The 17,403-nt window shown below is 36.5% G+C and overlaps 1 non-coding gene across 1 annotated transcript; it reads right to left on the reverse strand.

Moving 5' to 3' along the window:
- Window positions 1-14,116: 14,116 nt before the first annotated feature.
- Window positions 14,117-14,177, reverse strand: LOC136136773 (U7 small nuclear RNA). Its single transcript, XR_010656702.1, has one exon. It is a non-coding gene; the product is annotated as a U7 small nuclear RNA (small nuclear RNA).
- Window positions 14,178-17,403: the final 3,226 nt, after the last annotated feature.

Here is a 17,403-nt window from a genome sequence, read left to right on the forward strand (position 1 = left end):
TCTTCTCAATGTCCTACTGGTAAGAATTGTTAATCTTTAGCTTTTATTCAAAGACTGCTCTTGAAGTGTAGCAGTGTTTATTATCTTGTAGAGAAACTCTCCTGTTATGGCATTTCTTTTAGACTGTGTTGGTATATTTCTGGTGTTTGTCCTAGTCTTCTGGACTTAATCCTACATGGTTATGAGCTGTGTGGAGACATCTAAGATACCTGGCAATCAACAGTCTCAATAATTATCCACTAGAATTCTCACACAAAGAAGGGGAAACCACATGGATAACACTCATTCATCCTGTTTTTCTTTCTTTCATTAACTCACACAGTAGATTAGTTTTCAGTGTTGACTATGTCCATTCACCACTGGAGTATGCTAGGTCTAATAGTAGTGCACTTAAGGATCAGAAAAATCTCAGTTTTAATTTCACCTCTAATACTTTCTGTGCATGTTGTCCTGTTTTTCCCTCTGTTCCCTATAAAAGGATTATAGTCCCTCTACTTCTAAAAATAGGCTTGAACATGTGACTTGCTTTAGCCAAAGAAACGTGAGTAGAGTGCTGTATGCTAAGTCTCAGCTAGCTCCACTATTTCCCTTTCACCTCTGCCATGCAAATGAGAGAGCTGCTACTTCAGCCTTGGTCCTAGAATAAAGGAGATATGAAACACAGCCAAGGTAATTCACAACTACCCTGTGTATGAGTGAGAAGTAGACACTTGTCTTTGTAACCCACTGAAATTTGGGGGTTATTATGCAGCATGACATAGTGGATAAGTGTCACAGTTTTCTCATTTATACAATGGAAACAACAATGATATATTCCTTGTCCATCTCAGAGAGTTGTTGAGAAGATCAAGTGAGAAATAGAGGTGTGAAAAGTTTCATAAAATTCTGCTATACTTTTTGAATAATTGTTGGCACTCTTAGTATATGATATTCCAAGATCTAGAGGTACCTGTGTTTCTTCATCCCTGTACACCACTCTTTCAATGGAAATAGAGCACTTGGGGGCACTTTGCATGGACAAATTATGCTTTCCTCATTCTTATTTATTTAAAAAAATAAGGTTGATGTCTGGACAATCAATGAAGGATATTAGTGAGATATAAAAACCATATCATCAAGACTTTATTCCTTTAAGATGGTGCCTGCCTCACCTCTCTGCCCACACACATTTATTGCATAAATCTCACATTGCTTTTCTCTTTCCTCTCACCATTGCATGATATCACTTGTACAGGATTTCTAGTTTGTGTCTGAAGTCTTAGAACTCTGAGTTAACTTGATGGGAATCCTGAGGAGCATGTGTCAGTCAGCGTGAGTGGCAGAGACCGCCCATTGCTGACTTAGGCACAAGGTTAAGTGCCGCTTCAGACTTTGTCCCCACTTCCCTACAGAGGCAAAGCTCATCAGTGGGCTGGAAGGAAACGCACACCGAGACCAGCGTGCTAGTCCCTGTTGGGTGGGGTGGGAGGCAGTGAGGCATATATTATCTCATTAGTCTTCACCACAACCTTATCCCATACATATTATTATTTACATTTTGCAAATGCGAAAACTGAGGCTCAGAATGGTGACTTTTTTGAACAAATTGGTAAAAGCCGGGAACAGTTCCACAACCCAAGGTGTTCCACTCCAAATTCCCAAGTCTTTTCCATCATGTGCTTTATCTGGACATTTTAGCTTGTATGTGGCATCCTGTCAAGTACAGAACTGTTAACTTTGACACAGCATTTACACACCTTATTTTTTAGCATGTAAGTGAATCCAGCTTCAGTGAGAAAGCCTGGATTTTGTTTTGTGGCAGGGGTTTAGAGGAGTAGGCAGAGAAGGTTGGATGGTGACTATGATTCCAGTCCTAATGATTTTAAAAAGTAAAATGAGAGTCTCATCAGATATCAGGGAGAGCCTAAATTTGTTTACACAGCACAGCTGAAATGGGACTGATAAGAAAATCGGAAAGATCATAAAATACTGAACTTTCTGTGAGATTAACTTTGATAAGTATTGGAAAAAAAGCAATTGTTAAGAATAGAGTCAGTGGCTAGGCTTCTATAATGGAAGATAATTTTATTATATTCTCTGAGTTACTTATTTATCAATATTTTTTTGTCTCGCAGAGGGACTACTCCCATATTCTCTACATCTGACCTGTGTAGACTAGTAATCCAGGTTATTGGCCTCTATCATTTGGGTAAATAGAGAAGTCTGAGACAGCTATGGTTTCTGCTTGTAAAATAGCCTTGAAGATACCTTAGAGATTGACTGAGGAAACTTTGGGCAGACTAGCCTCCCCTGAATAGAAATCTCAGAAAACAAAAACCATAGAGAGAATGGGAGAAGTGTGATTAGGGTGCTTTTAAGTAATGTGAGAATGTTGCATTTTGCTGTAAGTTAGCAAATAAACTTTTTGCTGGAAGACATCATGATGCAGCGAAAAAAGTTTTGCTGTTGAAAACATGAGTTCAAATCCAGCCTCTTCCATGTGCTAGCTTCCAAATCTCAGGAAGTCACTTAACTCCTTTTGTCCTCTTATCAGTTAATGAGTGAAAGACACTTAAATTTTGGTATAGAATAAGCACATAGCAAATGTTAGCTGTTATCATTACTGATGACAAATTGAAATTAGAATGGAGTAATCACTGTTGAGGCACACACAAATGGTGTCTGGTGGCCCTTGAGGACCTGGCTTCAGACACATCCTTGCACCACTGAGAAAGTTCAAGTTAATCTTAATCTGTACCTAACCCAAGGACACAAGCTGTTTTCAGAACAATATCTGCTAGCTGTAGCCTTGTATCTTAAGGTTTTTCCCCCTTGTAACTATTGCAATCATTTCAGACCCCAGCCACTTCTTGGTTAACAAGGACCCTTACTTTTTGCCAGCTCCAGTGATAATTCTTGATACACAACTCATGTAACTGACCGTGGCCTTGTAATTTTGGCCTTTATAAGCCTCCCCCGTTTTGTAGTCCAGCAGAACACAATTCAAGCGCTTCTCGAATCTGTATCTTCCAGGCTGTGGTCCTAACAAACCCCAAAGAAACACCTCTTTATTTCAATCAGATCTCTGTTTCTGAAATGTTAGTTAACATTATTGTTTACTATTATTACTATTATTATTAATAGCGTAACATAGCTGTTAACATCAACTTTATAGGATTTTTGAGAGTAATTTAAATTGATTGTTGAGAGTATTTTAAATAAAATAACTAATAGAGTACTGAGCAGTGCTCAGTACAGTAGATAGATTATGTCAGTATCTAACAATTCCTTAGCCCTATTACTCACAGATTCAGGAAGCCTGAGTAGGACCTGGATTTTGTTTTACATTACCCAAGTGGTTCTAATATATATAGGTTTGGGAAGAACTCACCTAATCACTAAAAATTGTGTTAGGAAGATTAGCTATTGTGTTTATTCAGCACCTACCATGTTCCAGGTGTAGTGCTGAGTCCTAAAGAAAAATTTAAAAACAAAGAGAAATCGTGTTTATCCTTAAGAGGTTATCATCTAGACAAAAATGAAACACACATATTAAAACAAAATAAAACAGTAAAATGATTCGTGGGTTGTACAAATCAGACATTGAAAAGTTTTATAGAGGGTGAGAAAAGTTAGAGGGCTTATTCTACTAAGGTAAATGCAAACTAAAAAGGTAAATTGGAGTGGCCACTTGAGCCTGCCCTGAAATTATACATTGCTTTTTCTATCCTGAAATTTGTCATCCAAACGTTTTATGATTTTAGACAAAGAAATAGCTTAAACACTTTGAAGAAGATTCTCCCATTTCCCATGAATTGTGATGACTTCCTATAGAAAATGCACTCTATATATTTATTTTCATCTTACATATTAGTAAAAGAGAAACACACATCCAGGGAACCTCAATCACTTCTCGAATAGGATAGCAATTGCCATTTATAATGAAGAATATTGTTAACATTTCATATTCCTTACAAGTTCTTATCAACAGATGTTATTGATTTACAGTATTAATCTAAAAGGAAATTTAGATTTGACTCATGGTCTGTCTTGACATGCATGTAACAAAATATGTCTTTTAAATATGTTTACTTGATAGAGAAACATTTTAAGAACAGAAAATATAGAATTTTAAACTTAGATGGGGAGACTTAAGTCATTTACCCATACTCTGAGTGATCAGAATTCAATTCATACAACTTCAGGGAAAAAAAATACTTCCTTGTATCAACTATAATTAAAATAAGGGACTTTTGATCTACTTATCACTGACAGAGATGCAGCCACATCTCTGAGGAACTAATTATAAAAGCTGATGACCAGAGAGCTTATTGTGGTCTTGAAGCCCTTTTCTTTGAATTTATACTACAAAATGAAAAGAATTCGTTACAAACACCAAGGAAAAGTTGAGTCATGGAAAGTGAGAGTCAAAAGTCTGCGTTCTCTTATTATGAGCTCATTTAAGAAGAAACAAAACAGAACAAAACAAAATAGTACTGAGAGGGATTGAGTTCTTGATCTGACGTGCTTTTTCCTAAATGGCATCATGCTGATCCGTGATTCTTATGGGAGAATAGTCTTCCTTCATCAAGGAGAGTTAGCCACTGTACCTTCAGAAAGGGCACACATGGAGTGGGGAAGGATGGAGGGACTCCCACTTGTCCAGCCAGAGAAATGGAATCAATCCTGCTGAACAATGAGGTGACAGATGACACTTACACAGTGATATCACTTTTTGTAATGACAAAATCTAGAATATGACCAAGTGAGCAGGTAGTAGAGAGGTGGTGGAAGAAGGAATAGTTAGAAATGAGCAAACTACAAACTTAAAAACCGGAGTATTTAATGTAATGCTAAATTCACCAAAATGAGAGGATGTATAGTTGGTTGGAATGAAAGCCCTGGTCCTTATTTCTGCTTGGAAACCAACATCATTATATCCACTTAACTGTGTTTTCCTTTGTTTCACTTTTGCCCCAGTATCTTCCCCACCCATTTTTTCCTGCTGCTAAATTCATGTTACTGGGAAACATATTTTGACATTTCTCTTCCTTTTCTCAAAATCTTCTGTGGCCCCTTACTGTTGGTAGAACTAGGGGATAAACGTTTCTTATTCTGCATTTCTAGGTCTTCTGAAACACCCATCCTTTCCAGCATATCTAAATCATCTTTCCCCTTTACTCTCTACTCTCTGTTCTCTTATCCAGCTACTGTCTCTTTAAAAGTGTGCAAGGCCTTCAGAATCATTGGCTGTACAAGTGAGTGGTCAAGAAAACTATTAATAAAAACCTTAATTAAGATAATTCATGAGACATTTTTTGAAGGAATGTCCTACGGAGATTAATATGTTACTAACTGAATGCTAGGGTAAACTGTGGTAGCACCGAATCTGTTGTCTAGTAATTATTTGAATGTTTCTTCCTTTCCAGGTTTTAGCCCTGGACAAAATGCCAACAGATGCTTCTCTGCTTCCAAGCGACTTTCTTTTCCTTTCTTGCTGTTTATCTTGTGAGGGTTCACAGGTAGGCTTTCCATAAGAGGACCAAAGACCGGTTTACTTCAAAGCATCTTGTCTCTTCATCCTCATCCCTACATTATAGATCTTCTCAATCTCAGCTCATGTATTCCGTAGTTCTACATATTCTTTCTCTCTGCCCACATACAATGTCTGGGATTCTACATTCACTGATCCATTTAGTCTCGTCACATTGGTTGTTCATCAATAATTCTTGAATAATACAAACATTTAGCATATTCTTATACCAATATACCTGTTGATTCTTCTCAGTGAGGGCAACTATCAGTCTTTTAGGATAGGGTTTCTTTCCATTTTAATATGAAATGTTTATTTTTCTAATTATAAGTTTTATCTAGTTCTATGTGCTCATTATAGAAAAATAGGAAAATAGCTAGAAGTAAAAACCAAACTAAACAAACAAAAACTCCACTCACTATCCTTGTACCCAGTGATGAACACTGTTCTGTTACATATCATCTCAGTCTTAAATTTTTTTCTGCTTTGTTTATGTAATAGGATGAGTAATTAAGAAATAAGTATGTACTAACATCTCTTTCCCCACTTCCACCAATAGGAAAGAAAATTGGATTCCCTATTACTTCCTCCCAACCATTGTGAAAATCAAGAGTTTTGGGGCTTAATTCCCTTTATGAAGATTCAATGTGTCTCTGAAGGGAAGAAGTTTGAGAGACAGAGTCAGAAGCAAAGAGCCAGGGAAAATTTAGTGCTTTGCCCTGGACTAGGGAACAATGAAAAATGAGATCTCCAGATTGGGAAATAGTTACAGGGTTCCAAATATGTGCCAGTTTGCAGGACCGCTGTGAGAAACATCCCTGCAGCTTCCAGAAGCATTAGTGTCTAAGAGACAAATTGTAGGGACCACACTTGATAGGTATATCCTGTAGCTTAGGAGCATTGAAAAAATGATAAATATCATGGATTAATAACTTGGTCCCTACATCTATTTTCTGTAACTACTTAAATCCAATATATATTTTTTTAAGTTTCTTTGAGGTGGAAGGAGGCCCTAAGAATGACAGTGAGTGAGTAGGGGATTGAAGAACATTAAATTAAAATTAGAGAAATAGGGCTTCCCTGGTGGCGCAGTGGTTGAGAGCCTGCCTGCCGATGCAGGGGACACGGGTTCGTGCCCCGGTCCGGGAAGATCCCACATGCCGCGGAGCGGCTGGGCCCGTGAGCCATGGCCACTGAGCCCGTGCATCTGGAGCCTGTGCTCCGCAACGGGAGAGGCCACAACAGTGAGAGGTCCGCGTACTGCAAAAAAAAAAAAAAAAAATTAGAGAAATATAAAAATGCATAATTTCTTATAGCCTGATGTTGGTGTCTAAAATTCTTTCTCTGTGTCTCTCTTTGTCTTTCTCTCTGTGTCTCTGTGTTCTCTCTCTCTCGCACACACAGACACTTGCAGTGTCCATGTGCATAAAACAAATTTAAATTTATATACAAATTTCAGCTTTTTAAAAAATTAAATGTACTGATCATTTCCTAGTTCTGAGTATTCCCAAACATGATATTTTATTGGCTGTATTGTTTTCCACCATCTGTGTAGCTGTTGCATACCTCATTATCCATTCTCCTAATGGTGGTGGAACATGGTTGTTTCTAGGATCCCCCTATTCTAAAAGTGCTTCAGTGAACGTATTTTTCACAGAAACTTTTGTGTACAGCTCTCATTGTTTCTTTAGAATATATATATCCTGGAAGTGGGATTACTAAATTAAAGAGAATATTCTTTTGTAGACTTCTTGGATCTAATTCCAAATTACCCTTCAGAATACTTGTAATAGATTACATCACACCAACAGTGTGTGAGGGTGCTGTGCTTCCCCTCATTTGAGAATGAACTGAAGATTTGAACCATGTTACTTCTGAAGGAATTGCTTCTGGTATACTCTGACAAAATCTAACTAGCCAGAATTGTGAAAAAGGAATGGATAGGATAATGGTGCTGATGTTTTCTGAGTTTTCAAGAAAGTAGAATGTAATGGATTCTGAATACTGCCTAACAAAATTGATGGTGATTTCTGGGAAAAAATTCTAGAATAGATGCATTATTAGAATGCTTATGACTGCTTGAACTTTCATTTGGCTTCACAGGTTTACTTGAATAACTAATCACAGCAGCACACAGCCAATTTAATGACATTTTCACCCCCTAATAGAAATCTGTTTAATTAGGTGCTGTAGTACTGATTATGTATTTAAAGAATGTCCTTTAATCTTCTTCCTGGATTTGGAAATCCTGATAACTGTTGTTTTAAGATATTCTCGAATCATGCAGGGTGTTAGGCAGTGACTCAATAAGACTGTCTATATCTTAGACAAGTCAGTCATTGGGACTGATTGGCCCCCCAAAATAACATCATGAGTAAGTACTGTGAGGGTAATATAAAAGTAAATAATTGGCTGAATATGATGATTCATTGATTATCTTTAAAAAGCTATATTAATAATATCAAAATCTCACTTCTCATGTGATTTTAGGGAACTTGAAAATGAAACCCTGGCCTATGGCCCATTAGAAGATGTGGAAATATGCCAACTCCCAAGATATTTTTAGCTTATTCAGGTCCAGATGAGATCGGTGATAACTACTGAAAGGAAAATCATTCTAACACTAATGATCATGTTTTTCTATTGAAAGGCAGAAGTTTTGAGAAATGATGATTCTGGGTGTATAATGGAAAAGTTGCTGCTCCCGGCCCCAGAGGAATACTTGGCATTGATCTCTCAGGTTCCAAACAGCTTTCAAAAGGTCTGAGTCATAGCAAGAACTCAGCTAAGAAAAATTACTGAAAGTGATCCTCTAAACAGGGCAGCTCATCATCTTAGAGGTTGTTGTTGGATAATTGTCATGAGAATGCTTATGGCAATTTATGGACTCCAGGAGTCCATGGTAAAAATGAGATAATGTTTTGAGATAATGTTTTCAAGTCTTCCATGAGATGAAAATTTAAACAGATGTATTTTAATCATAAAAGGCAAGATGAGGGAGATTCTAGGAAGGCAGTAGAGGAAGTATGGTTTAGGTAACTTCCCAATCCCCTTAGACAGAGCAACTAGATAATAAAACTAAAAACCTATGGATAACAAAAACAGTGCTCCCTCTAACCCCAAAGTACAAGTTTGTGACCAAAAAATTCACCAATTTCTAGAACTTCCTAGTGTCATAATTTCTGAAGGAAGAAGCACAAATGGAGTGACTGAAAAAAGGAGTGACCTAAAGAATATAGAATCCCAAATAACCCAGGTACTCACTGAAAAGCAGGGAGTGTCAACGTGAGAACAACATCTAAAGCTAACAAGGGTTTTGACCACTCTAAGAGTAGAGACACACGAGGGACCCATGGAAAAGTCTAAAGAAATTGAGCAGTAGCTCTTGTGAACTCTTTACACTGAGCAGGACTCTCTTCCAAGAGAGGGCTCAACATTGAAGAGAAATTGGTGGGAGTGGAATCAAAATTGAAAAGGGTATGGACAATGGAGACAAAGGACAGAGAAGGTCAAAATACAAATTGAGAGGGAGACAGAGCTAGAAAACTTCAGAAAGCAAATCACCATATTCTCGCACACTATGTGAATACAATAGAAAAGGGGGTGGGGGGCCTGTTAAACTAGAAAAGATATTCTGAATTCTGCCTTCTAAAAGTCCAAGAAAACTAGTTGCAAATAAAATTGACCAGTATATACTGTATTGGGAACAAATCCCACACAAAATTACTATAAAACAAAAGAGAGAATATAGAACAAAATAGTATTCTCATAGACAACTAAAGTATACCAGATAGGCATCCCATAAAACAGATTTAAACTGTAACTTACTATTTCAAAACAAACAAAAATATGTTAATAAAATGATGTGATATAAAGAGCCACATAAATCAGAATTTGAAAAACTCAGAAATGAGAAGACAGAACTCAAGAATTAGAAATAAGGGGGGAAATAATTTTAGAAATTAACACTGGACTAAAAACTACAGTGGACAAAAATGAATAAACACAGTAAATAATGTCTTAATATAAATAAAAAGGAGTAACACATAAGAAAATGAGATGAAAATAATTTGAGGAAAAAACCAATACTGAAGATAGACAAAGAAAATCCAACACACAAATAATATGCATTTCTGAAGAAAATGCCAAAGCAAGGGGAAAAAAACATGATAAACTATAATTCAAGAAAACTTTTCTGAATTAAAAATAAGATATCTGTAACTACAATTTGAAAGAGTATACTGTGTACCTACAAATATCAACCTAGAACCATCAACAGAAAGATACTTCTTTAGTATGGACCCTAAAAATAAAGTATTTGGGTGCCTAGACAAAAAATAGTAAATGAGAACTAATATTAGATTATCTTCAAACTATTTGACACTAGTACTTTATACCACAACAAATTGGATTAATATATTTTAAATATTTTAGCAAAGGACTTTATATCCAGCAAAACTGACTTTCAAGTATAGATAGCATGTATGTTATCAGCATACAAGAACTCAGGAAATGCTCTTGCCATGTCCCCTTTCTGAGGAATTAAATAACAAACTTCAGAAAATCAATATGTATAGAGATACATCAATATAAGACTGGTGGTGAGCATCAAATATACACTTACTTATAGAATTAATACTGAATGTAAATAGAAGGGAGAGAATATACTATGTAATGGCTATATGCTCTTATATGCAACATACAATCCTGAAAGCCACAAGAAAATAGAGGAAATGGGAACAACCAAAAAAATTTCTTAACTATTTTCAGTAATCATAATTGGTGGTAATAGTATTGGTATTACATATGGAATAAGAGGTAAAGCAAATGGGTAATTATGAGACTATTCTTATTCGATCATCTCCACTGTATTTGAGAACCAGAATTCTTGGTGAGGAAGTATGGTGTTTTAGATGTAATAAAGAAGAGGTTAAGTGAAAGATATGATATACCAGCTAAGTAACACTTGTCTTTTAATTTCAGGACATGCACACTCTCTTATATATAGAATATGGCTTTTCTCTCTGGAAAGCTCTTCCTCCAGCTTGGTCACCTCCCACACTTATTTCACATCTTGATATAAATATTACCTTCTCAATGAAGCTAATCCTAACTCTGCAATATGCCCCACAACCCAGTCCCTCTTATCTCTTTTACTTTTTCCATTCTCTGTAGCATATATCCATTTCTAACATACTATGCAATTCATATATTTATTATGTTTATTACATATTGCTTGTCTCCACGGCCAGAATGTGAGCTTTAGGAGCGCAGAAATCTTTCTCTATAATTCAGTGATGTAGCTCAAAAATCTGGAACACTTAGAAGATACTCAAAATGTGCATTGGATGAATTGTTGAATTTCATTAGACTACTAAGAACTAAAAGTTTGTTTCGTTTGGGTTACCTTAACTGATATAGATACCATCTAGCTCATACTGTAAAGAAAAGCATTTTCAAACTCAGTTGAAAGCTGTTAGAGATACTTTCACTAGATTTCAGTTTATGTACTTCCATCTAAATCAAGAGAGAACTAGGCTGTGTAGATGCTCCTTTAGTGCCATAAGGGTATAATTAAAAGTACAATCAAGTGAGTAAACTGAACTCTCACATTTTAGATTATTACTTGCAGTGGCCAAAAGCAAACAATGTAAAATGAAAAGAAATTACAGTCATACTTCATTTTAGTGCACTTCACAGATACTGCATTTTTTACAAAGTGAAGGTTTGTAGCGACCCTACACAGAGCAGGTCTATCAGCGCCATTTTTCTAGCAGCATTATTTTTTAATTAAGGTATGTACATCTTTTTAGACATAATGCTATTACACACTTAACAGATTACAGTATAGTATAAACATAACTTTTATAGGCATCAGGCAACCAAAAAAATTCATGACTTGCTTTATTGCAATACTCACTTTATTGCAGTGGTTTGGAATGAACCTGTAATATCTCCAAGGTATGCCTCAAAGAACATAAAAAATCTTGTAGAACAGTGAGAATAAATATACTTCTCTGTACTGTTTCTAGGAAACATGTTTCTAGGAAATTATTTTTTAAAATTGATCCCTCGAGGACTCTTTTTGTAAAGCATCAAAAAATAGTACTATTTGAAATTGGTATTATAGACTAAAATGCTCTATTTTTGTAATCTAATTTTGAGAATAGGTTGTTTTGTAAAGTATGTTCCCAGTAGAAAGATAATTTATGCATTTGAATCAAAAGAGGAATTTTAATATAGTGTTTAAAACTAGACTTTTAAAAATAATAATGTAAAAGTTTTCCATTTGCTAGTTAAAAATTGTTTTGTCATGTATGTGCATTATACATTTTTTAACATTTAATAACTGTAGACATTTGTCATTTGGGCAGGGCACCAAGCATCAGAGCCTCTGTGTCAAATATCTTTGATCCATCCTTCCAGATACACTCTCTACCCTGCCTCATCAGACGTGTGCTGGCAGTCTGGCCATATGGACTATATCCACATGTCCATCTCTCTCTAGTTTCTGGTTCATTTAAGCCAATAGGGAGCTTTGGCAGGAGATCAGAATGAGGTAGGGGAGTGAAGTGAGTGCATTTATTTCCCTTGGCTCTCTCTCTGAAATGTTGTCTTGATCTGGCTGCCTTCAAAGTCACTGTTTCTGGGTCAATGCTTCTCTCAAGGGTGATGACTCTACCAAAGTAACCTACATGAAATTGCATTTTATTGGTTAAATCTGCATTTCCTCCTGTTATTTAATTTGCATTTCTAGCAAAGTTGACCATAGTTTCGTATTCCTGTTCCTTTGTTCATTTTTCTGTTGGATTATTCAGTTGTAAACTTTCCCTAAAAATTCAGAATAACAATTCTTTTTGGTTGTATGCATTGCAAATAACTTCTTTCAGTCTTTGACTCACCTTTTGAATTTATCTGTGGGTTCTTTGTAATAAGTACAATTTTAATTTTAATGCAGTAAAGTTAAAATCTTTTACTTGTGGTTTGTTCTTTTTTTAAATTAAGTAATTTATTTTTGGCTGTGTTGGGTCTTCGTTTCTGTGTGAGGGCTTTCTCTAGTTGCAGCGAGCAGGGACCACTCTTCATCACGGTGCACGGGCCTCTCTTGCTGCAGAGCACAGGTTCCAGACGCGCAGGCTCAGTAGCTGTGGCTCACGGGCCTAGTTGCTCTGCAGCACGTGAGATCTTCCCAGACCAGGGCTCAAACCCGTGTCCTCTGCATTGGCAGGCAGATTCTCAACCACTGCGCCACCAGGGAAGCCCTGTGGTTTGTTCTTTTTTGTGTTTTTTTATGAAAAGGCTTCTTTTCTATCCGTGGGTAAAAGACAGTTTCCTGTATTTTCTTCTTAAATCATTACAATTTTGTTTTTGACATTTGGGACCTTAAATATTATTCAAACTCTTCCAAATTCTGCAGGAACAGCAATAAAATAAATAAATAAAACTTCACCTCATAGTTTACCTTAGCATTATTTTGAACTCATCTACTATATTGAGCACCATATTGAATTATAAAAGATGTGAGAGTTACCATTAGAAAACCTTATACTGAATTCTATTCTGCCACTTACCTGCTATGTGTCTTTGAGTTGCATAACCTCATATTTATTCATCTATAAAACTGGAGTAATCATAAACTTTCTAACTAGACTAAAAATTCTTGTGATTATACTTTACAAATTATAAATATTCTTTTTTGAATTTCTATCGGGACTCCCTGTTAAAAATACTAACTGGCATTAGTTTTATATTCATTCATTAAACTAATATGTACTGATCAGCTAACATTAGCCAATTTCCCTCATAAAAATCTTTACTCTCTTCTTGAGAGTGAATTTTAGAGCCAGCTTAGGTGAAAAGCAGAAAAGCAGTAGTTATCATTCTACTTCAAAATTGCTATGAACGAAAAGTTTACTTTGTGTCTATATAAGATTCAACATCTGGATAAAAATATTAATTTATTACCCACATTTCAAATGTTTTTGGTTTCTACCTAGATGCCTGTTTAATCATCTACATGATTCTATCCAATTACCTATCTTGCAACCAATCACCATGTAAGACCCGTGGGCGTAGCCAGTGCCCTGCCACTTTGAAAAACATACGGTAAAATTGGTCTGCTCTGGTGTGTACGATGCCAGAAGTATCAGGATTTTCAGCAACACCAACCAGCCATTTTGGCTACCATATCAACTGATTCAGATTGACGGAGAGGCAATTTTATGAACTCTGGGGGGAGTATGTGTTGTTATATCTGGAAATGTCAGGTGCCAAGTGGCCTACTCTGGTCATTCAGCCTTAGATGAGAAAGTGCATACAAATCAGTGTGTTCACATTGTTACCATGGTGACCATTGGGCTAAATGGAAGTCCTGAAAAATGCCCATCATAAGGTTGTATGTTGTTTTAAAAGCATGAGTAGAAAAAACATATATCACAGACTTGGTCTCTCTGGGGGTTGAGTTATGTTCCTAATGTGCGGCCAGATGTTTTATATCACTCTCTTTTCATAAAGTAGAAAGTCTACTACACAGGCATTCTTGTTTATGAATATTAGCATACATGTTTCCACAGAGTATTTTTTTTGGGGGGCGGGGGGGAAGGAGGTGGTTTCCCATGTGGCCCAAAAAACCTGCTAGACAAATTCTAAAAGAGCTGTAACACTTCCACAGAGTATTTTAAATTGGTTTCATGTAGTTTGTATTGAGGGAAAAAAATCTCTGAAACATACCAATGGAATCTCTGAAAAACTGTTACATATACAAAATTTATCACCTTTTTAAAATTTTTATTTTATTATTTATTTTTATTGAGATATAATTGATATATAAGATTGTGTATGGTTAAAGTGTACAGTGTGTTGATTTGATACATTTATATATTGCAATATGAATACCACCATAGCATCAGCTAATACCTCTCTCATGTTGCATAATTATCATTTCTTTTTTTTACGGGGAGACCATTTAAGACCTACTCTCTTCGCAACTTTGAGGTGTATAATACAGTATTGTTAACTATAAGCACTAGATTATAGTGATCTCCAGAACTCACTCATCTTGTAACTGCAAGTTTGTAGTTTGTACCCTTTAATGAAGATCTCCCCAGTTTGCCCAGCCCTCAACCCCTGACCCCTGATAACCACTATTCTGCTCTCAGTTTCTATGAGTTTGGCTTTTTTAGACTCCACATATACCAATACATGCTATCATAGAGTATTTATCATTCTCTCTGACTTATCTCACTTAGCATAATGCTCTCAAGGTCTGTGTTGTCACAGATAAGATTTCTTTCTTTCTCATGCTGAATAATATTTCATTTTATATAGATAGATAGGTATAGATAAAGAAAATATAGAGACAGAGATAGAGAAGATATATGTATCTTCTTTATTCATCCATTTATGGAGACTTAGGTTGTTTCCATATCTGAGTTGTTATGAATAACACTGCAATGGGAGTTCAGGTGTCTTCAATATCCTGATTTCATTTCCTTTGGATATATACTCAGAAGTGGGATTGCTGAGTCAAATGGTAGTTCCATTTTTAATTTTTTTAGGAACCTTCATTCTTTTCTCCGTAGTGGCTGAACCAATTTATACTTACATACTGAGTAATGCACAATTTTCCACATCCTCACCATCACTTGTTAAATCTTGTCTTCTTGATGATAGCCAGTCTAATGGGTGTGAGGTGATATCTTATTGTGGTTTGGGTTTGCATTTCCCTGATGATTAGTGATGTTGAGAATCTTTTCCATGTACCTGTTGGCCATTTGTATGTCTTTTTTAGAAAAATTGTCTGTTCATTCCTCTGCCCATTATTTATTGTTTTGTTACTGAGTTGTATGAGTTCTTTATAGATTTTGGATATTAACCCTCTATCCAATGTATGGTTTGCAGATATTTTCATCCACCCAAAGGCTACCTTTTCATGTTGTTTCTTTTGCTGTGCAGAAGATTTATAGTTTGATGTCGTCCCATTTGTTTATTTTTTATTTTATTACCTGTGCTTTTGATGTCATATCCAAAAATATCAGTGCCAAGATCAACATGAAGGTTTTTCCCTATCTCTTTTTCTAGGAGTTTTACAGTTTCAGGTCTCCTATTGAGGTTAATCAATTTTGAATTTTTGTGAATAATGTAATATAGGAGTCCAGTTTCATTTTCTGCATGTGATTATCCAGCTTTCTTAATACCATTTATTGATGATACCATTCTCTCCCCATTGAGTATTCTTGGCTCCCTTGTTAAATATTCATTGATCATATATATAGGCTTATTTCTGGGCTCTCTATTTTGTTCCATTGGTGTATGGGTCTATTTTTATGCCAGTACAGTATACTGTTTAAATTGTTATACTTTTTAGTATAATTTGAAATCAGAAAGTATGATGCTTCCAGCTTTGTTTTTCTTCCTCAAGATTGCTTGGGCTATTTGGGGTCTTTTGTGATTCTATACAAATTTTAGGATTGTTTTTTCTATTTCTGTAAAAACACCACTGGAATTCTGATAGGGATTGCATTGAAACTATAGATGGTTTGGGATAATATGGACACATTAATAACATTCTTACCAACCATAAACAAGAGAGATCTTTCCAATTGTTTGTATCTTCTTTAATTTCTTTCATCAAAGTCTTATATTTTTCATTGTACAGATCTTTTACTTCTTTGGTTAAATTTATTTATGAGTATTTTATTGGTTTTGATGCTACTATGAATGGCATTGTTTTCTTTATTTCTTTTCTAGATATTTCATTGTTAGTGTATAGAAATGCAACTGATTTCTGTATGTTGATTTTATATTCTGCAACTTTACTAAATTTGTTGATTAGCTAACAGTTTTTTGGTTGAGTCCTTAGTATTTTCTATATATATATGATCATGTCATCTGCAAATAATGACAATTTTACTTTTTCTTTGCCAATTTGGATTCCTTTTATTTATTGGGACTTACTGAACTATGTTGAATAAGAGTGGTGAGAGTGGGCATCCTTGTCTTGTTCCTGATCTTAGAGGATAATCTCTTAACCTTTCACAGTTAAGTATGAAGTTAGCCGTGGCCTTTGTTGTATATGGCCTTTTGCAGGTAGATTGCCTATCTCCACTTCACTTAGTTGTTCTTCTGGGGTTTTATCTTGTTCCTTCATCTGGGACATATTCCTCTGCCATCTCATTTTGTCTAACTTTCTGTGATTGTGATTTCCGTTTCTCAGGACGCAGGGTTGTAGTTCTTCTTGCTTCTGCTGTCTGCCCCCTGGTGGATGAGGCTGTCTAAGAGGTTTGCGCAGACTTCTTGGTGGGAGGGACTGGTTCCTGCCCACTGGTGGGTGGAGTTCAGTCTTGTCCCTTTGAGGGGGCAGGGCCATGCCAAGGGCTGTGTCCAGAGGGCCTGGACTCAGGAAGACATGAGGCAGCCTGCCTGCTGATGGATGGGGCTCTGTGCCTTCCCTATTGGTTGTTTGGCCTGAGGCGTCCCAGCACTGGAACCTACAGGCTGGGGGGTGGGGCTAAGTCTTGGTAAGAAAATGGTGGCCTCCGGGAGGGCTCACGGCAATGAGTACTCCCCAGAACTGCCACTGCCAGTGTCTTTGTCCCTGCAGTGAGCCACAGCTGCCCCCTGACTCCACAGGAGACCCTCCAATACTATCAGGTAAGTCTGGCTCAGTCTCTTACGAGGTCACTGCTTTTATTCCCTGGGTGGGGTCCTGGTGCGTGTGAGACCTTACGTGTACCTTTCAAGAGTGGAGTTTCTGTTTCCTCCAGTCCTGTGGAATTCCTGTGATGAAACCCTGCTGGCCTTCAAAGCCAGATTCACTGGGGGCTCCTCCACCCGTTGCCAGACCCCCAGGCTGGGGAGCCTGACGTGGGGCTCAGAACTTTCACTCCCGT

The sequence above is a fragment of the Phocoena phocoena genome, chromosome 16 (assembly GCF_963924675.1).
Source record: "Phocoena phocoena chromosome 16, mPhoPho1.1, whole genome shotgun sequence".
NCBI classification, from domain to species: domain Eukaryota; kingdom Metazoa; phylum Chordata; class Mammalia; order Artiodactyla; family Phocoenidae; genus Phocoena; species Phocoena phocoena.